The following is a 23,174-nucleotide window of genomic DNA, read 5'->3' on the forward strand; positions in this document are numbered from 1 at the left end:
TGGCTAATGAGGTCTAATTCTAATTCTAATTCTAGTGCCATTTCAGGTCACTATAGTGGTGATGACAATTCTCTCCAGTAAGTGAGATGCCAGTTTCAGTGGAGACAACTTTGGCTACTCTGTTCCAAGCCTCAGTCTTATATTGAGACACAATATAGTCCCCCTGCAGCAGCCTATGGCTGTAACTCTTCATGAGTAGTGCCACAATAATGCTGGGCATGTCAACACCCCACTTCTGTGCTCTAAATTTAGCACCACTATCTCCCACACCAGCAATATTTGCAGAAGTCAAGCAGCAACTCTAAGTATGAATTAGTGCCAAATTCAAATTTGGCATTTAATGGCTACTGCACATATATGAGCAACTATGGCAACTGCATTTGCAAGATGGAAAGCATAGGGGGGCATTTACAAACAAAGAGGAAAGTATTTTATCAAATAGGAATAAAGGTGTGAAACATGGTAGTGAGATTTGCCATTTGTAATGCTCAGCCTAGTCACACTTTTTCACATAGTCAGCACTGACAACCTCAATGGCCTGACTTGTTATTCTTGGTGTTTTGGAGGTTAAATAGGGTGACTCGGCTCATAACTTTTTGGAATTACACACTGTAATAAGTTGGTTGACCACTGTAGGAATCAAACCTAAGAAAGAAATAATGCATAAATATCATTCAAGGTGATTCTTTGTTAGTACTATAGAAGGACTGCCGTTCAATCCTGTTTAATGCTGGAAAACTGCATTCAGTATGAATCAAAATATACTTCAGCTAGACCTGTATATGTGTGACTCTAAGAAGTTCTGTGAAATGTATTAGCATGAAAGCAGCATTATTACTGTTTGTAAATGCATGTCAGCTTGATAGACTTTCATGAGATGATTACTACAGTTTGGCGTATGATATATACATACATTCTTCATTACACACACTGTCCTAAACACAGAATTTGGTTATTTGAGGAGAGAAGATGATGTTAACTTTAGTATTCTGCCCATCATAGATATGCAAGTGTATTTTTAATTAATTATCATAATTATCCTACTTAAATAATTACACAAACATTCAACTGTATTAATGAGATATGATAGTTACAAAAGTGTATTTAGCAACACCTTAATTAGACATATCTTACAATAAACATAATTATAAAATTATAAAAGTAGAAAAATCCAAATTCAGGTTTTGTATGTGTAGGAAGAAAGTAAGAGAATGTAAGAGAATGGGTGATTTGGCAAATAAGACAGAGAATGTTGAATTACAATGGATATTGAAGTTGGGGTCGCATCATGGACATGGCCTCAATGACTCGGTTTCATTGAAACCTGTCTTGAAGTCCAGAAAACTAAGTGATTGAATGAAATCCTGAATATTTTGTGGTTTTTCTGAGATTTCTCTTTTAAGTTTTACCCTTCAATGTTTTTTAATTCATTGTCAATGTGTTTAATAAGAGGGGGTGTGTCTCCATGAATTGCTACTGGCTGAATATGTTTTAGTTTTGTATAGAGATGGCAGCTTAGTTGCTACAATTTGTGTCTGAAGAAGCAATGTTTTACATTGTGAAAGCACTTACATCTGTTTAATAAAGACTTGTGGAAGAAGCTTGGAGAGACTTTTGTGAGTTGCCTGTATTTGCTTTGTTCCAGCTCAGATACTTTTGGGATTTGTTCTACTTTTGCTGGTTCATCCGTGTGTCTGGGTAGTGCTTTTTGTACACAGATTTTGGGACTAATATCACTAATGAACATGGCAGAAGAAGTTGTGGCTGGCAAAGAAGGCGAGAACTGTTTGACCAGTGCACTAAGCAGAAATGACAGAATTCTGAGTTTTATGAATGTGCAAAAGAACCCTTTGCTACTTGGTGAGTTGCCATTTGGTGTGAATGAACAAGAAATGAGTACTACAGCTGATTATAAGGCTTGGGATTTGAAGAGAGGTATGGAGAATGATCGGTATCACTTCAAGAGGTTACAATGCCATAGACATCATTTAGAAGCATGTGTTCGGATGAATGTTGTATCCAGGGGCCTGAGGGTCTTTAACATGCCTACTTACAGGGATACATATCCAGCTTTACTAGCAGAATGGCAACGGATTAACCTGGAAACCAGCCTACTATTTAAAACTGTTGATTGAATTTTTCCAGCCCATAGAGACTGAATTGAATGAGAAAAGCAATCAGCAGCAATGAGATCTTTTCTCCCTGGAGGGGGAAGAGTCAGCAAATTTGTTCCTGGATGAGTTTGTTGACAAAGTTTTGGGTTATGAAAAGAGGCTGCTTCAGATAAAAAGGAAGAAGTTATCCAGGGATGTGACAGACTTTGCTAACCACCATGTTTTTACATGTCCGAGAAGCAGTGAACACGAGAGGGGGAGTGAGGATAAGAGGATGGATATAACCAATATGAACACCAAACAACTTCTGGCTGAGGGAGTGACCTCACCTATAGGGACTCGATCCACTTATACCACTCCGATGGCAGAACCCCTTTCTTCTACGTCAAGTCCAGATATAATGGTGGCAGCAGTAGAACCGGTACCCGTTGTGAGACGGAAGATTATTAAGCAGCTTAGGGAACAGATTTTTCTTATTCTTCCATTACCTTTTCACACCAACAGGAAGAAGTCATACAAGCAAGATGTACAGCATGGAGAGCAGAAGAGGAAGGATCCACCCCCCATGAACAATATGAGGACTTTGAAGAAAATGTGGGCCCTGATTCAGGTGGACTAGTTTGGAACATATCACAGCATGTCCTGACAGGGGCGGAGCTTTCTTTTTTGAACAAAGGTTTGGGTTTCATTCCTACATCATCTTCTGATATTTCTGAGACATTAATTCAATTACATATGTTTGCACGTAATATATCATTGAAAGTGATGTTTGAATGTGCTAATCAAACTGAATGTGCTAATCATACTGAAGTGAGTGTTTTTAAAAAACTTAGCGTTTTTATGCCTAATATGCAGCCAGTAGTTGAAGTATTTTTACGTGCATGTGAAACAGATTTGTATTATTTTTTTGAGAGAAGGAAGTTGTCTATATGTAACAGTAATTTAAACTCAGAAAAATGAGAAGCATTGAATTCCTTACAGCATAACATGAATGTGGTCATCTGACCGGCTGATAAGGGGGGGTCTGGTGGTTGTATTGGATGCTGAGTGTTATTTTGAAAGCACGAGAGTTATGCTACAGGATGAGGAAGTATTTAAAGTTGTGAATGTGGGAGTAGCTGAACTGATGAAAGGGAATATAACAAGGACATTGGATGAATGTAAATGTATGGGTATTATCACCAGAGAATTGTTTGAGTTCTTTAAAGTGGATGATCCACTCATTCCTCAGAGGCATGGACTTCTGAAAATTCATAAACATCCCACCCAACCAAAGGTTAGGCCCATAGTGGCTGGGAGTGGATGGCTGACTGACCTGGTGTCCATTTACCTGGATAAACAGCTCGAGATAGTGTTGGGTGAATGTCTTACTGTCCTAAGGGCCTATGAGCATTTCCCGAGAGATTTATTTCAAGTGGCATCAGATTCTAATTATGTAGGAATGGATTTTTTTTAGTCACACTAAATGTAGTATCATTGTTTACCTCAATATAAAATCAGGAGGGTATAGATGTGGTTAAATCATACCTGATAAGGAGTGGCCACATAGGTGGGAAGCAAGTAGATTTGCTATGTTTACTTTTGGAGTTAACATTAGAGCACACCTTGTTTTGTCTGATGGGACTTGTTACTGGCAAAAATCAGGCGTCGGGATGGGCACTAGTTGTGCTAAGTCATAAGCTAATCTGGTGATGGCCAACTGGGAGCACCATATTATACTGAGTGTGCAGAATCCCAATATTTGTTTTTATTGATGTTTTGTTGATGACCTTTTCCTTGGATGAAAAGAGGATGAATTGAGTCTGACTGAATTTGTACAGGAATTGAATAACAGTAGTGGTTTCCTGAAGTTTACTATGAAACATTCCAGTACATGAATGGAGTTTTTAGATATAGAGGTTTTGAGAGATCAGGATAGTGATTTGTTGACAAAAATGTATAAGAAGGATTGTTATCATCCAGCATTTCTGCATAGAGACAGTATGCACCCCCAGCACATTTTCCTTAATATTGTGAAGGGTCAGGCCATAAGAGTGTCAAGTTTGTCCCATGAAACTCAGGAGTTTGAATGTACCCTAGGACATTTGAAAGAGGATTTTAGAGGGAGAGTTATACCCAAACTGAAGTGGATAGATCTTAAGAACAAATGCTTAGGGAGTGGAATACTAGGGCCAGACCATATTTTTCAGGGGAAAGGAGGTTTAGGGCAAACAGACAGCAGAGGGACAATATACCCATGGTTCAGTCATATACTAAGGATTTGTGGAAAGTGAGGGATATTATAAGGAAAAATTGGAGCATCCTGCAAGTGGATGAGATGATCAATGGGCTGGTAGAGTCCAGACCCAGGTTTATTTACAGAAGTAAGAAGACTTTGAAACAAATGTTGTGCTATCCGTATGTTCCCAAGACACCTAAAAAAAGGTTATTAAGTACTAGGAAGTGTAATGGGTGTGCATTTTGTGAGTACATGGATGAGTCCCAGTACTTGAAGCACCCAGGGACTGGTCACTTATGGCAGTTGAGAGTTACTGCTGACTGCAATACTAAGAATGCGATTTATGTGGCCCATTGCCAAGTATGTTTTAAGTTTTATGTCGGTAAAACAAATAATCGGCTAAGAGAACATATTAGAGACCATCTCTACTGCACCCAGAAGGGTTTGTCTATAGTGCTTTAGTGAAACATACATTGCAGACAGGGGATGACCACATATTTTTGTTTTAGGTTTTGCACCTGCAGGAAGAAAGTTGGAGAATGGGTGATTTGGTAAATAAGATAGAGAATGCTGAATTATAATGGATATTGAGTTTGGGGCACATCGTGGACATGGCCTCAATGACTCGATTTCATTGAAACCTGTCTTGAAGTCTAGAAAACTTAAGTTTAAGTTACATCCCCTACACCAATTTATTTATTTATTTATTTATTTATTATATTCGGGAATGCAAATGATTTCTGACCTCATTTTCATCTTCACAGTGCTCACTGGGCTGAATCTACAGAATAGAAAGTTAATGGCATAACTATGTAAGTGGAATGAGGGGAGTCTGATTGGATACAGACAGAATATTACTACTAGTTACTTGGAGGAGATTCTTCTAGAAATCACTGCACTGTTTCATAAGTTACATTTGTCCTCTAAAACTGCTTACATTTTTATATTTTGAATATATTTCAATATGCAATGAAAAAAAATATTTTGCAATGTATGGAATTTTAAAATTTATTTCACTGTTGCTATTCTGCACATATGTCAGTTCTTGCTGTGCTGTCCATGTTAGTATGGTTACTTCAGATTATCTTGTTGTCATTCACTATTGTGTGACTACCTCAACTGTGTGGGAGACTCATTGGATAAGATGAGTGACACACTGGATCAGGCAGTGTCTGTGATGGTACATCTACTGGGGAGGGCTGGCCTCTACTTGTCTTTGATGTCACCCTCGGCCTACTGTAGCCCCCCCCAAAGTAATGATTTTGCTTTACTCATTTGGGTTTGACTTAGAATTGCATATACATCTGATGCACAGAGTGGATAGGTATGAGACTGACAGTATGCAGGTAGTTTATCTTCTTACACATTTTTTTTTTCATATACTACAGGTTCTTCACTTATCTTGACATTACTGCAGCCATGATTCTTGTACTTTGGGGATGTCTCTGTTTGATGCTATCCACATACAGCTATTACATTGGTAAGTGATGATTGTGGAAATCAGATGGCATCACTTCTAATATTTGTGTGTGCTTAGGTTGTTATGGTTATTCCTTCACTGGTGTGTGTGTGTGTGTGTGTGTGTGTGTGTGTGTGTGTGTGTGTGTGTGTGTGTGTGTGTGTGTGTGTGTGTGTGTGTGTGCGTGTGTGTGTGTGTGTGTGTGTGTGTGTGTGTGTGTGTGTGTGTGTGTGTGTGCGCGTGTGTGTTTGCTACCATTTGCCTCTTAGTTGCTGGGTGTTTGCACTGACCTTTGAGTGTTAGGTTGTCAATATGTGTGCTATCCTTGGCTTCTTAATCAGGGCAAGGACGTATTGCCCACACCTACATCTTCTGGTTACCTTTGCAGCTGGAGGTTCTCCCGCATCCTTATCTGTAAGTTAGGGAGGTGCTGATCCTGCCTGACATCCAAGAATGTGTGGTCCTAGCCCTTGTTGTCTCTGTTACAGCTGGTTTCTCAAGATGATATTGTTTGGCATGGCACAGATATTGAGAAGTTCTGCACAGGTGCCTGGGCCATACTGCAGAGCACCCCCTGCTGTGTCCAGACAGCGGAACCATGACTTCAGCATACCAAACACATGCTCTATGATGTTTCTATTTGAGCATGGGCATCATTTTATGCTTTTTCTGGGGTGTGTGTGCATTTCTGATAGGTGTCATGAGCCACGATTCCAGTGCATAGCCTGCATCACCAAGCAGATAGGCTTATGGAGCAGCATCCCTAGCAAGCTTTGTGTGCAGACAAGAGGTGTGCTATATGTGTGAGTCATGGCAACTGTCTGGGTTGTCTGCACAGAAATTGAGGATTATCCAATGGGCATTACAGACAACCTGACAGTTGATAGGGAGGAACCCCTTCCTGTTGATGTATATCTTTCAGTGTTTACCAGGCAGGGCTTTTATGTCTATGTGAGTGCAGTCTGTGGCCCTAAGACTTCAGGGAAGTGTGCTACAGCATAGAGTTCCAGCATTGTTCTTGCTCACACCTCTGGTGTGTGTGGAAAATAGATGTAACCCCTTGCATGTTATAGCATAGTATTAAAAATATTGCTGAAATATTGTGGAAACTTATGTATGTGATGCCCCTAGTATATCCCTTGTGGGTTGCTGGAATGTACCAGTAGATAATATCCTTAATGCTACACATATCTTAGTTTCCACTGGTATAAGTTTTCCTTGATTACCCCTTGGTCTGTGGTGGGGGTGATAGAGGTTGCATAGTTCCTGTAGTTTTTATCTATCAGCCCTGCATCACTCTACTATTTCAATATCATGCAGTCCGGTTTGTGATCACTATGCAGCATGAAACATAAAGATTTGTAGAACAAGCCATTCTTGCCTGCAGACCACTTAATGAGAACGTAATTACAGAAGACATATTAACACTTACTAGAACATCTGAAGTAGTCCAAGCTTCACTTGACTTGTGCACAAAATGAACATGCCAAAGAACACTTCATATCACACTTGTCAGACAACACAGCCATGAAGGGATAAACAGACCATTGTGTTTGAATGAATATGGCTCTCATTAAAGGGATTACAAAAGTTGGCCTGTCTCTCCCCAATTTTAAATGTTTACATTACGTAAAGTTTTAATCATCAGTTTATTTTGATTAACCAGTAATGCATGTTACCAGTCTGTTACACACTCAGTAGTTATACCCTGACAGCCTTGAACTCCTGCCTAGCTGTATATCAATCAATGATGTCACAGAAAAAATGTATCTGAAATGTCACAAAACACATGCTTGAATAGATGGCATCAGCAATCTGTTGCAATGGGTAAGCCTCCCCTGAAATGATTTACATCCCGTTAGTATTCAAAGTAGTGTGGCTTGCATGTGACCAACTGTAGAGTAAGCTAGCCCTGTATGTCACTTTTGTCTTCTAATATGACATTACCTGATGCAAGACCACTATGTATAGTATAGAACTGCATATTAATTGCTGATGCCATGGAATGTATTTTATTTATTTTATTTATTTAACATTTGTTGACCGGGAAAATTTGACTAGGACAGAGTCTATTTTCAGTGGAGGCCTGAGGAGAAACACTCCAGATACATGTCTTTGGAATGTGGGAGGAAAATAGACTACCCATAGGAAACCTGTACAGGACATGCAGACTCCACAAAGAAAGCACCCCAGCTGAGAATCAAACCAGAGAACATCTTACTGTGAGGGGACAACATTAACTGCTGCACCACTGCACCACCAATAAACACTATTATAGTTGTCAGGAAGCATATAGGTTCATAGGTTCATAGGTTCATACTAGGCTATCTGCCCAAGGGCATTTATAAGCCTAGCCCATAGTTATGTGGCTTTCGCCACCCCTTTAGTTTGAAGAAAACTATGCCTATTATTTTGCTGTGCCTCTGTCAAGCAGTGACACTGAAGTAATCCCTGGGGTATATCTGCGATCTCCCATCCATTGGTCAAGATTCCTCTTGAACAAGGCCAGTGAGGTGCTCTGCCTCACATGTACCGGGATTTTGTTCCACAGCATAGGGAGTCTCTGGGTGATGAATCTGTCCCTCCAGCACGTTCTATTAATAACCGTGTCAAGGTTTAAGTCTCCCGCTCTTGTGGTTCTGAGGGATCTAGATTTTTTGAGGTGAAGCATATTCATCAAATCTGGGTTTGACATGGCCTTATATGTCAGGCACAGGTCACCTCTGAGCAAGCGGTATGCGACTGAATAGAGCTGGAGTTCTTTCAGTCGGGCAGCATAAGACATATTTTTGAGACCCTTTATCCTTTTGGTGAGGAACATTTGGGGCCTTTCCAGCTGCTGCAGGTGTCGGGTCAGATACATTCCTAATGGGGCATTGTACTCAATCATAGGTCTAATGAGTGATGAGTACAGGGGGACGATGACCTCCCTAGATCTAGATGTGAATCCCTTCATGATCAGGTGGGCAATGTAGAAGGTTTTCCGAACTACTTTGGCAACATGAGTGTCAAACGAAAGGTTAATGTCAACCTGGGTCCCCAGATCCCTGATGACTTCTTCTGTGCTCAGTGGATTGCCACCTATATGGTAGCTAGGGGTAACCTTGTTTTTCCCGAAGGGTATGACTATGCATTTCTTGGCGTTTAACTTTAGGCCATGGCTCTGGCACCAGTTATCCGTTTCTGTGAGGCCCTTCTGAAGGAGATCTGTGTCAGATGTGTTATCGACTATGGCGCCCAGTTTGCAGTCATCTGCAAACTTTGTCAGCCATAACCCTCCTGTGTTTGCTTGTACTTCAGAAAAGTAGATGCCGAACAAGAGTGGTCCCAGGACTGAGCCCTGTGGGACACCACTTGTGACAGGCTTTGAGTCTGACATGGCGCCAGCAACTCTGACCCTGTGGGTTCTGTCACTTAGCCAGTTTGCAACCCATCTTGTGATGTATGGGTTTACATTCAAGCTGATGAGTTTTTCGATGATACCTGAGTGGGGTATTGTGTCGAAGGCCTTTGCCAGGTCGAGGTAGGCTGTATGGACTGCCTTACCCTCATCAATGGCCTTGGTGACTGTTTCAAAAAAGTCAACCAAGTTTAAAAGGCATGATCTGCCTTTGACAAAGCCAAACTGGTTTGGATCCAAAGTCTGCAAGTTCCCTATGTCTTTATTTATGAGTTCCATTATGATCCTCTCCATGGCTTTGCAGATAAGGCTTGTCAAGCTAATGGGATGGTAATTCCCAGGGTCGGTGGAGGCACCGCCCTTGTGAAGTGGGACCACAGTCGACATGCGCCACTCCTTGGGTACATATCCTGAGGTGAGGCTAAGATTAAACAGCTGTCCTAACTGTGGGTTTAATTCCTCATTGAGTTCATGGAGCACACAGCCGAGGACACCATCCGGTCCCATGGATGCTGTGTTTTTTGCCTTGGAGAGAGCAGTTCTCACCTGGGCGTTGGAGATGTTTTGGGGGCTACAATCCTCTGGTATAGATATCTCTCCTTTTGGGGGGGAGGGGGGGGGAGTTTGCACTGAACCTGTCAGCCAGTATGTTGGCAATGTGTGTAGGTTTGGTAATCTTCACATCATTTTGAACTAATTCTGAGCATATCTGGGAGTTTCCTCCTAGGTTTCTAACATAGCTAAAGAAGGCCTTATGATTATCTTTTGAGTCCTTGGTGATTTTTCTCTCAAAATTTGCCTTGGATGATTTTATGAGAGCTCTTAGTTTTTTACTTATAATGATCAAAGGTGTCTTACCTTTCAAGGATTTTGCTCTATCTTTTAGTAGCTTCCTCCTTTTGTTGTAGAGCTTGTTTATGGCTGGGGTCCACCAGACTGGACGCTTGCCTTTGGTACAAAGAGTCTTAGTTTTGTTTGGGATTGCCTGATCCATGCAGTCCTGTAGGTGCTGGTAGAAGGCATTTGTGAGTGATTCAGCGGTTTGAGTAATGTTTACCACTGGCTCAGGGGCCTTAAAGGAGATCACACTAGTTTTTAGAAGTGTGAAGTCGGCTTTTGAGAAGTTTTTCACTGTGGTCTTTTTTATTTCAGGTGGGGGCGGGATGAGGACCTCCAGCGAGATTAGTTTATGATCTGATCTCACCAGTGAGGGGTATACTTCCGGTGTTGAACATTGTGATCCCATGTTCGTGATGATGAGATCAAGTATGTTTTCTCCTCTTGTGGGGATGGTGACTAGATGTTCCATGGCATTTAAGTTTATGAACTCCAGGAACCTTTGCGCTACAGTGTTTGGGCTTGAGTAGTGTTCCCAGTCTATATTAGGGTAGTTGAAGTCACCTAGTATGATGGTGTTTGGAGATACATTTATCCCCTCCAGTGTTTTCAGGAAGGCCATGTGAGGTTCCTGAGTTTGAGAGGGTGGCCTGTAACATGCTACAAATTGCAGAGCAGTCTTGCCTATGGTTAATTGCACCTGGATGGTCTCCGATGCATCGTGCGTTGCCACCAACCTTGAGGTGTGTGTGTCCTTTATGAATATGGACACCCCCCCTCCTTTCTTGGTGTTGTCTGGATTTTGGGGCCGGAACGCATGATATGAGGTGAAACCTGATAGTGCTGGGGTGCTTTCAGGAGCCTTGAACCAGGTTTCTGACACAGCAAAGACATCGATGTTCTCCATACTGAGAAGGGCCTCGAGTGCATGCATCTTGAGATTGAGACTTCTGGCATTGAGCAACATTACCCTTAGTTTTTTTCCTTTTTTGTGTTCTAGGGTGGTAGGTTTAGAATTTGAGCCTTGCCTAAAAAAGGCACTATGGGGGTGGCAAGAGCCTTTGCCAATATCCGGAAGCCCAGGGGTGACAGGTGCAAGCCGTCCCTTGCGAAGCAGCATGGCTTGTCCAGCATGTCATCCCAGGCAGACAGACATTGGATCCCCTTTGAATGACACCAGAATTTAAGCCAATTATTAAAGCTGATCATCTTATCACTGTATTGTGGCATCATTCTAGGTGAAGGTAGGATACTGCTCAAGGTCAGGGTCATACCTGCCTGGGCTACATAATCAAAGAGCTCCTCAATGTCTCTTTTCATGTAGTCCAAGGAGGTACGTCTCAGGTCGTTGACACCAGCGTGGACAATGACTGAGTCGTACTTGTACCAGCTGTTGAGAGACCTGAGTGCTTGCGTTATGTGGCGGATTCTAGCACCCAACAGGCAGCTTACTGTGACCTTCTCCTTACTCAGTCTGGTGAGCGGGACGTCAGTGTGCCTGACTATGGAGTCACCAATGACGAGTGTGTCTGGCATTGTGTTTGGCCTTAAGGGCTGTGACTGTTTGACACTCTGACTGTGTGGTCTATGTGTTGCATGTGTTGGGTCCTGAGGTGGTAGTTGTTTGGGTGTCTGCTTTGGTGGCCTCTGCTGTTTTGGTAGGATTTTGATCAGAGCCTCCGAGTATGTCTTTGTGTGATTATGTGCATGATTTGAAGTTGTGATGGTACTATGTGTGACTGGGTATGTAGTGTGTGTGGTTACCTTCTCCTCCTGTCTGGTCTTGCCAGTCCTATGTTGAGAGAGCTCAGCCTCCAGTTTGGCCGTATAGTTGCATCTCTCACATGTATTTGTGTTTTGTGGGAGAAGGAGAGGATTGTCTGTGTACATGAGGCAATTGTAACATTGCCTCAATATTCCCAGGTTCACCAGTTGAGCAGGAGAGGACACTAGCAGCTGATCCCTCAACATGCTAGAAGTAATAGATAAAAAAAAAAAAACTTACAAAAGACTCCGGGGGATGATGGTTCTAGGCTGGTGGGGTACTATCTATAATAATAGTGCTTTATCAAGGTGCAAGTGCTCTAGGAGCAAGTGCTAGGCTTTACAGATAGAGAACAGTCTACTTGGGAATCAAGTAGAGATGAAGTTTTTAGTTATAGGATACGCTGGTTAGATCGGCAGTACAGTTCGAGGACGATAGTTTTAAGGGAAAATTTGAAGAGTGGAATTTAGGTAGCCCAAATAGTTTAACCTTGTTTAACCACTGCTGCTCTTGTGTGCAACAGTGGCTTTAAGGGATGACATCAGTGCTGTGTCATAAACAATATAAGTCACAAAAATGTTTTTGAGTTATCAAAATGATGTAGCCATTCAAATGTTCATTTGTAGACATCAGTGTGCTGGATTTGGATAGCATCTTGATTGATTCTAACTTTTCTCTCAGAATATCAATCTATCCTGCCTTTATGACAGTCCTGAGAATAAGGAAGGTAGAAAAATTGAGCAATTCAAGAAAAAGTGTATGCGGAATTCCCACCACTACCCTTATTTCAACTGTTAAGCTATTTGAATATGTTTGGGAAAAAGAAATAAGTAGAGTGTTTTCTAATTACAACAATTTTTTTTTACAATTCGAGAGAACAGGAAAGAATGTTGCTTATGTCACTTTATAAGGACAAAGATATATGCATAATGAAGCTGGATAAGGGAAGAGGCCTGCTATTTATGGATATTATAGTTAATAAAGTAGAGATGTTGAACCTCCTACAAAAACATGACAAATTCACCCAGGCCCTGCACAATGAAATTAATATTACATATAGGATTATTGATTTATTATTGAATTATTGTTTGATGCAGTGTGTTACATCTCCTAGTCTATTCAGTGTCTTGGCAGTACAACACCTAGTGATTCCCTCAATATTTGGCATACCTAAGATTCACAAAACATATTAAATCCACCATTTTGATCAATTGTCGTGGCACATGGTTCCAAACCTTACCCTTTGGTGATATACAAGGATAGAATGTTAAAACCATTTTATGATACTAATTACTGATTTATTAAAAGATTATTGGGACTTCCTGGGCCTTACTTCAGTAGATTATGGGAGATTTGTGGAATAAAGAATTAAGTTTCTTTATCATCGATGCAATATATGTAATAGAGTTATTCTCTTGTATTCCACATGCCATTGGTTTAGATATGTTTCAAGAAGAATTAGTAGACTGCTCTTTTTTGTCCACCAAACATGTTAATCTTTAATAGACCTGAAATGTTTAGCACCATCCAATAGTTTTATATTTTTAGAGGGGAAAATAGCATAAACAAAGCAAAGGAGTAGCCATGGGAGGCAGCATGTGTCCCCATATATGCTAATATAGTAATGTGGAGATGGAAGAGGGAATTTATTTTTTATTCTAAATTCACTTGAAACTGGAAATTCTGTTTGCACTATTTGGAAGACATGTTTACTCTGTAGGAGGATTCTACTGATAGAATGAATTTATTCATTATATTAATTAATCCAGTTATTTCTTCAAATTCACTTGCCATCATAACATTTAGTTAGTAAATTAGATGGCTATTGCAATTTATAAGCAAGAAGGCGGATGTGCTACTAATATCTATAGGTGGCCCACCTTATCCTACTCATACTTACATTACAGCAGTTGACTTCTCCTTTTCCACAAAAGAGGACTGCTAAAATGCCATTTAGTTAGAGTGGCCAAGATGATTTCTGATGACAAACTGTTCATTTTTGAAAGGGACAAGTTACTTGACATGCTTGTGGAACAAGGCTGTTCTGGTGATCTACTTAAAGATTTAAGTAATGAGGTAATGAATGTTAGAGGTAGACTGCTTTTACCATTCTTAGGAAAAAGACTATATGCAGGACATACTGAACCTTGGTGGGTTATTCCTGAGATTACATCAAAAGCCTCTGATGATGGTGGCAGCAATGAAGAAAAATAGCCTGGGGGTGCAAATGATTAGTCTGACACTTAGGTTGTCCTTTCAACATCCTCTGCCCCTATTTCAGACACAGTCACAGAGGCCTCTGACAGAGGACAGGTTGATGGTGGCACAGTTGACCAGGATAGTGTGGTCACTCCAGCACACTATAGCCATTGTGAGGATGAAGTGCCATACAGGCGTATTGGTAGAAGTACTTGGAAGAGGCCTGCTATACACCTTCCTCCTAATGTTGGTGTGTCAGTAGCTGCCACATGATCCATGTGTAGGGCCATTACAGAAGTACAGACATGTTCTGCTGGGGCCTCATATCATATAGTATGAGTACTAAATGTTGTTCATTCTGACATGCAAGAATACCTGAACTGTGTGGCTGACTCCTTGGACAGGATGAATGACACAGTTGATTGGTCAGAGTCTGTAATACAAAGTCTGTGGGGGTGGGTTGGCCTGCATGTCACCAGAAAGCTGCTACAGTATCAGGTGTTAGCCAGTATGGCCATGCAATGTCCTATTCCCCTAGTGGCACTACCTCTCCTGCTTCATCAGTGATTGTGGTGTCCACACCCAGATGTGGTAGGCCATGTGGTCATGGTCCATGACCTAGTCATGATGACAGCTTGTCCAGCAGGCATCAATTATGTTCAGGTAGCAACCTGACTTCTAGCCAGGACCATGTAACAAGCAGTGTAAATCCTGGCAGAGGTCTTTCTCATTTTCAGAGATGATTACACTGAAGTGATTAGTCTACCATGCATTGCTCAATACTCATACATATCTGAAATGCCACCAGATCATAGTGCTCTCATAGTGCTTGACTGTGTTCATGCAGACACACACACTTTCAACAAAAAGCTGCCCATACTGCCTCAGACACATGCACACACACACTCGCACTCATACATACACACACACACACACACACACACACACACACACACACACACACACACACACACACACACACACACACACACACACACACACACACACACACACACACACACACACATATTATTTTAACAATACTTTTAACTGATATACATATCTTGCTACTTGCCCTTATGACTGGATACGTAACGGATAAATGGTTTCTTAATCGCACACTCACTTCATTGGTTTCAGCCTTGTCCTCCTGTACTCACCCCTTACCCCAACCTGTGTAAATGATGATAACTGTGCCCTGCCCTATGCATATTTCTTTGTGGCTTAGGGTTGCATATATGTCTGATGGACATAGTGGATAACTAATGCTTGCTTACTCAGAATCTTGCTTTAATATAAATGTATTGCAAGAGAAATAGTTTTATTGATCATTCCTACTCAGTTGTGAATGATTGGGTATGCAATAACATACACTCACTGTACTTCTCTTAGTTTTCTTTGTAATGCATTCAGAGTAGTCTTTAAGTGTTGCTTATTGATACACTTATGCAAATGAAGCTTGTCACTCTTCTTATGTGCATTAAGAAGATGTTATGGCTTGGGTGTTCTTTTAAGTAGTTCATTGTATACAAATACATCAGGATGGAAGGCAGGAACATTAAACGTCTACAATCTGACTGACTGCATACTACTTGAATGCTCTCACTTCGGCTGCTCACTCAAAATGGCACTGCTGCTTGCACATGCTCAGTGCTTACATGCATATGCTGACTCACTGGAAAGTTTCTTAAAGGTATATCACACACACTGATCTACATCCTCCCTTTTTACTGAGCAGTCTCATATAAACAATGACATTTCTATAGGCATGTAATTTATATAGACACTAATAAAGAAAAAGAACAGTCATGTCCACGTTTCCATGTATCTTGAACTAGGTTTTGAGATGCAACCTTATCTCATGACATAATAGTTAGGACTGGGTTTAGCAACAGGGACAATCATGGAGTATGTTCTGCTTAAGGAGTCTCAGAGATTTTCTCAGGAACGGGGATTGACGAGTCTTTGTCACAGGCAAGATGTTATAACACTGGTTCAGACACAGGTAGCAAATGCTTCTCATTTCATCTGAATTCCATTCCTTGTGATTCCACAATGTACAGTCTCGGCTCTTGACACAAACTTTTCACAAATCCGAAGCAATCAAAACCTTTTGACATCTCCATCCTCACTATGTCCCCTTTTTGTAAAAAACAGAGCAGTTTGCTGGTTTTGACATAGTACAACATCTGGGACAAATGCTTTTTTCAACAGTTGGGATTTTACTGCTCTTTTGTTTATAGCACTTGGAACCAAAAAATTGCTGCTGATTGGTAGTGTGGTTCTGATTTGTCTCGACATACCAAGATATTTATCACAAGGAATGTTTCTGAGATTTTACAAGTTGAGAAAAAACATTGGTATTGTCATGTGTGGATTTCTTTAACAGCTGTTTTGCACTTTGAACTGCACGTTCAGCCAAACCATTTGACTGATGGTATTCAGGACTACTCATAATATGAACAAAGTCCCACTCTTCTGTAAATCTCTTGAGCTGCTGGCTTGTAAACTATGCACCATTATCATAAATAATTGTGCGGACTGCCATGGACAGAAAAATGTTGCTTCAACTTAGTAAATACAGTATTGGAAGTTAGGTTGGGAAACAGGTCAATCTTAAACCAATTTGAATAAGAGTCTACTAACACCAAGTAGTGTTGACCATTCCACTCAAAAATATCTGTGGATACTGTCAATCAAGGTAGCTTACTAGTTAACTGAAGCGGTTCTTTCTGTTGATGTGGCTTTGTACTATAACAAACTGAACAAGATGAAAGTACTTTCTCAATATTTCTTGACATAGAAGGCCAAAATACTAGACCTCTTGCCCTTCTTTTTGTAGAATTAGTTCCTGGGTGGCCATAATGCAAGATCTTAATATACTCTTGTTGAAAGGATTTTGGAACAATTACTTTAGGACCTTTCATGATGATACCATTGTCTGACAAAAATCTCATCTCTGTATGGAAAATAAAGTTGCACTTCTACTGGTAAACAAGATTGCTTGGAAGGCCATCCTTGACTGATGAAGAGGTTTAGCTTCTGGAGAATTGGATCTGAAGCTGTGTGAGTTCTGAGCTCATCAAGACATGTGGAAGAAAAGATTCTCACTTTCATGACCTCAAAATCAAATTGCTCATTGTTATACTATTCTGTGTTTTTTCTGGGTGATCTGGATAAAGTATCAGCAAAATAAATACATTTACCTTTTGTGTATATAAGATTGAAATTGTACTTTTGTAATTTGAGCATCATACATTTCAGTATAGCTGGAGCTGTATATTTAGGCTTTCTCAAAATGGTGACAAGAGGTTGGTGATTAGTTTTGATCCGGATAGGTCGACCATATTCGATCCGGATAGGTCGACCATAAATATAATCATGAAACGTTGAACATACAAACACAATTGCCAAATGCTCTTTCTCAATCTGGAAATATTGCATCCTGGTCTGGGTAAGATTTCTTGATGCATAGGCTACTGGTCTATCCTTTTGAAGAATGACTGCACCTAGACCAAATCTGGAAGCATCACAGGAAAGAGTAACTGGTTTGTAAACATCATCGTAGCTGAGGGTTGGTGGGTTAGCAATTTTCTGTTTAAGACATCAAATACTCTTTGTTGCTGTTCTGATCATGACCAAATTACATCTTTGCATGTCAGCTCTCTTAGTTGTGATGAAAGTTGGCTTAAATATGGAATGAACTTGCCGAGATAGTTGACGATGCCAGGAAAATGTTGTTTGGCATGGACATTGTCTGGAGCTAGTATCTCGAGAATTGCTGTTTGCTTAGAAGGATCTGGTCATAAGCATGAACTGGTAAAGAAGTGACCAACATAAGTAACTTCTCTTAGCCTGAATTTGCACTTCTGAGGATTCAGCTTAAGATTCACTTCACATATTCTTTCCAGAACTTTCTTGAGGTTTCTGTCTTATTTGACTTCATCATTGCCTCCTACTAGATTATCATCTACTATAATAGCACATGGATAACCTAAAAAAAATGTTCCATTGCACCCTGAAAGACTTCACTGGCAGAATTTATTTCAAATGTCATTCTCAGAAATCAATATCTTCCAAATGGAGTCCCGAATATGGTTAACAATGAAGATTTTTGGTCAAGCAAAATTTGCCAAAATGAACTGTTTGCATTTAAGACAGAAAAATATAGTGGTATTTGGCATGAGGGGAGCAACTTATTCGACTGTGCTCATTGGATGATGATGCCTTTTTAATGCTTTGTTCAGATCTCTTGGATCAATGCATATTCTGATATCATCCAAGCTTTTTTTATGAGCTACCACCATGGAGGATACCCATTCAGTATGTTCTTCTACTGGACAAATTACCCCTAGCTGCACCATTTTGTATAACTTGGATTTGACTCTGCTCTGCATAGCTACTGGAACTTTCCATGCTGGTCTGATAACTGGGATGACCTCTGGGTTTAACTTCTTGGAGTACAAAACTGGTAGTTTGTCTGCAAAAATATTAGCATACTTTAGAAAAATAGTCTGGGCAAAATTTGAGCTGTTGTCATGCAGGTTTACATGGTGGACTTCTTTTATAAGTGAAAGCAGTCCCATTTTCCAACTGTCTCTGAGGCCTAATAATGACTGCATACGTTTCTTGACTAAGAAAAATTACAAGTTATACCTGTTCCCAGCAGAATAACATGAAAACACTACTGAGCCTTCAGTCTGAATCTCTTCACCACCATAAACAACAGGTTTCACATGATTTGTCAAATCAAGATGTTCTGTAGCTTTTACTCTAGCAAATTTTTCTGCTGACAGAACATTGCACTTTGAGCCAGTATCTACTTTGAGCTCTACAGGACTCCCATTAATCCAAACAGTACAAAAGATTTTATTTTTTGCCCACAAATCTGCTGCATTGACTGTTTTACCAAGCACAGACAGACCATCAACATAAAAAGTAGGGTCACAGCTTTCTAATTGATCAACTTGCCTCTTGGAATGTCCTCTTTTAATAAAAGAATGTGCCCTATTTGATTTACAAAATCTTTTGAAATGATTCCACTTATTGCAAGAATGACACTGCTAAGCAAAAGCTAAGCACTTTTCTCTTTTAGACTCATGATTTCCACCTCAATTATGACAGCTGGCAATAACATTCAGTACTGCAGCTAAATGCATTAGTTTATAGTTGTTATTGGAAGTGGAGGTAACTACGAACCCTTTTAATTTTACTGGCTCATCCTTATGCTTCACTGAGCATATTTTAGAATTTGCTGGAAAGACTCATGGTTTCCCAGGGACTGTTACAGGACCTGCAGTAGCTGCCATGTGCTTGGGCCTGTTTCTTTTAATGAAGTGCTGCACACTATCAACATGAGCTTTGTCACTGTGCCTTCCTCAGCTAATCTCATTTGTAAGCATACTTGTGTGCTTTTCTGTAAGCTTGTATAGCTGACAAATCTCAGTAGCCTTATTTAACATCAGTTCACTGTCTCTAAGCAAAATCTTTCTCACTGTGTCATTATTAACACCACACACAAGCCTTTCCTTTAGCAACTCATCTCTCAAATCACCAAATCTGCACATTTGAGGATTATTTCTCAAGTCAGTTATATATGCTTCAAAAGTTTCATCAGGCTTTTGATCCCTTGTGTAAAATAAGTGCCCTTCCATTGTACCATACATTTGGGGGCTAGACATTTCTCTAAATTTATGTTTTAAGCACTCTGGGTCTTCCCTTGTTTCAGCCAGTACCACTATATAGTGGTCTTCCTCCTCCCCTACCAACACAGCAGGTGGACACTCTTTTCAATGGCCTTTGAACCAGCTAAGTTAAGCAGAATAAATGCCTTTGTACATGCATCTTTGTCAGCAAAAGCAGCCTGTATGAAAATATTGTATTCCTGCTCAAACACTCTCCATTTATTTGCAATATTGTTATTAAACACACACAGTGTGGGTCTGAGAACTCCTTCTGCCATGCCCACAGACTCACAATACAAAATGGCCCTTGTAATTATGTGCTAACATTCACACACACCAGCTACTTGTAATAATAGTCACATGCACAATAAACTCTTCAAAATACTGTACTCTGCAAAATATGCTTTGAAATAACTGTACTTTGCAAAACATTCTTTGAAACGACTTTACTTTGTGAAATCACTGCACTGTAATACTGCATATGCTTGCAAACTCTATGCACAATTTGGATATTTTGAATAGCTCTAGTTAATACAAAAAAGTAGTACATAGCGGAAAAAATATGGACGTTTTTCCTTTTTTGTACATTTTATGCGATTCGGATATTGTTTCATTTACATAATTATTTTGATTATTTTTATTAATATGTTGCAGTTTCAGAAATTTTGTTCAATAAGAAAGCTGTTTTGAGTGTTCTGAGTGCTTTGTTTTATATTTGTAACAAAATAAATCATTTAAGCAAGCTTTACTACATGGAATTCATTTCTGACCTGTTTTGCAAGTTGCTTGAACAGTAGGGATGCTCCCCTCCTGTACATTCTTCCAACTTTAACCGGTTGTCTCATGGCTGTAACTCTGGATCCCATTCTGATATCATGTTGCCCTTCTTAAGTGCATTAAGAAGATGTTGAGGCTTGGGTGTTCATTTAAGTAGTTTATTGTATACAAATACATCAGGATGGATCACAGGAACATTACATTTAAACAAACTAACTGACTGACTACATACGTGCATGCTCTCACTCTGGCTGATCACTCAAAATGGCACTGTTGTTTGCACATGCTCAGTAGTTACATGCATATGCTGACTCACTGAAAAACTTCTTAAAGGTATGTCACACACACTGACCTACAAAGCTGCCATTGACCTGCTCACTGGTTTATAAACTATGGTCAACTGAAATGTTTGATGCAAACTATTGGGCAAAATCCATAGCTGTATATTTTAAACATCAGTCATAAGCATTACTGTACACCTGGGACATGCTCCAGCTTAGGAACATATAAATATTTGCATATTAGAGTAACTGGTTATATAACTCCTTTTTTCATATACAGGTTCAAGACTTACCCTGTTAATACTGCAGCTAAAAGATATGTAGTTGGGTGTTGTCTCTGTCTGATGCTAAAAAAGCACAACTATTACATGGTTAAGTAAAGGTTGTGCAGTTTTGCAGGCATCAATTTCAATACTTGCTTGAGGTTAGGCTCTTAAGTTTTCACTTAGGCAGTTGGACTTTGTGTACTGTCATCTGCCTCTTAGTCAGAGATATGGCATATTATGCATGCCTACATCTGCTAGTAACATCTGTGGCTTGTGTCTCTCCTCAGACTCCTAATTTGTATCTTTTTATCCATGTTGGATTGATTAATTAGATTTTTATTCAGCTACTTATGCTGTCATTAGCATATTCTGCCATTTCCAGTTGTTTTGAGGCTCTGCATTAAGTTTAGAGATGTTTAATAAATATGAAATAGCATAGTATTGTGTGTGTGTGTGTGTGTGTGTGTGTGTGTGTGTGTGTGTGTGTGTGTGTGTGTGTGTGTGTGTATGTGTGTTCATGTGTGTGTGTGTGTGTGTGTGTGTGTGTGTGTGTGTGTGTGTGTGTGTGTGTGTGTGTGTGTGTGTGTGTGTGTGTGTGTGTGTGTCTGCATCATACAGCACCATGTACATGATAACAGTACTCATTGTAGGTGTTCATCAATTTGTCACTCAGTCTTTTTTTCAAATTTTTATATAGGTCTTTGTCCCATGGGTAGTTTTTATATACATGCGTACTTATTTGTACTATACCTATTGTCACATATACTTAAAAGAGCAATGGGCTGTGACAGAACAGCATAAGTAAATAGTAATTGTGTTCATATTTGCTCATTTTACAGTTTTTGTTACCATACGCATTCCCCTGGATTTACGAAGCCTTTTATAGCATGCAGGATTAGTTTAAGAGCTATTTTTGGCAATATGTCCAACATGCGATCCAGGAACGAGCTCCCGGGAAATGCACATCAGCTCTTAGGCTAATCCTGCACAGACAGAGATCCTGTATGCAAATTACCCACATTTGCAGGTAGAAACCATGCAAATGAGGGTAATTTCCGATCTAGGAAGCCGGCAGCTCTCATTGCAGGATGAGTGCAGTCTGCAGAAATGTACTTGGTTAATAACCAAGTACATTTCTGCAAACCAAAAAACGGAGCTATGACAGATCCAAATAAAGACTGCATATTACTGAGGAAGCATGCCAATGGCCAAGTAGAAGGCCATTGGCATTGCAAAATGTTTAATAAATAAAAAAAAAAAAACAACTTTTAATTGTTTTTCGCCGATCTCGCCTGGTTAAGTATAGGCCAGCGACTCACAAACTGGATCGGGGGGAAAATCAATAAAATAAACCTAAAATAAGCATTCTAACTAAAATCAGTATTCTGCCATGCAAGTCAATGACAGTCAGAAGACAACCTGGCCAGTGCATAATGGTTGCTAAGGGGGGAGGCTCAGTTTGGGACATGTAACTATGCATTAGCAGGCAATCTTATGCAAATGAGGGAAGGGTTAGTGAAGCCCAGATTTTCCCTGGGTGTGAAGCAGGTCCCAAGAGTGTAAGAGTATAAATAGCTGGGTGCAAGACTAGGATATAGGTGACATCATGGGGGTATGTGTCAGGAATACTGTAAGTGGATTGGAGACCTGTGGCTTGGGATTGCTCCTAGAGTAGCACAGCTAAGCTAGGGGTGTGTCTAAACCTGCCTAGCACTCTTTGCAAAGTGTAAGTGGGTGTGCACGCTGCTCACCGGTTTGTACAGGAAGAAAAAGGAAGTTAAACCAGGAAAAAGCAGCTCAGTGCAAATTTGAGCACTCCGTTCATGCGGTGCACACACAGGCCTAAACAGGGAGGCAATGGGAAGGGAACACAGCAGTAGGAAGGTAATCAAGGAGACCTAGTTGAGCTGCCAGGTGAAATTTATCAGAATCAGCTAATCACACAGGAAGCAGACCAGCCCAGCTCAGAACACCACTATAAACCAAGCAAACACCTACCCCCCTGGTTTTTCCACACTCTACACCACCATTGTATACAAGCGGGGAAATTTTAAAACGAAACCTACAAAATGAGAATGGCTGCAGCAGGCAACATAGAACAAAATGTGCAAGAGGCTGAAGGTGGTGAAGATGTCAATGCTGCCGAACAACCCACAGTGAGGAGACAGAGAAGA

The sequence above is a fragment of the Protopterus annectens genome, chromosome 2.part0 (assembly GCF_019279795.1).
Source record: "Protopterus annectens isolate FY-2018-M chromosome 2.part0, PAN1.0, whole genome shotgun sequence".
In the NCBI taxonomy this organism is placed as follows: domain Eukaryota; kingdom Metazoa; phylum Chordata; order Ceratodontiformes; family Protopteridae; genus Protopterus; species Protopterus annectens.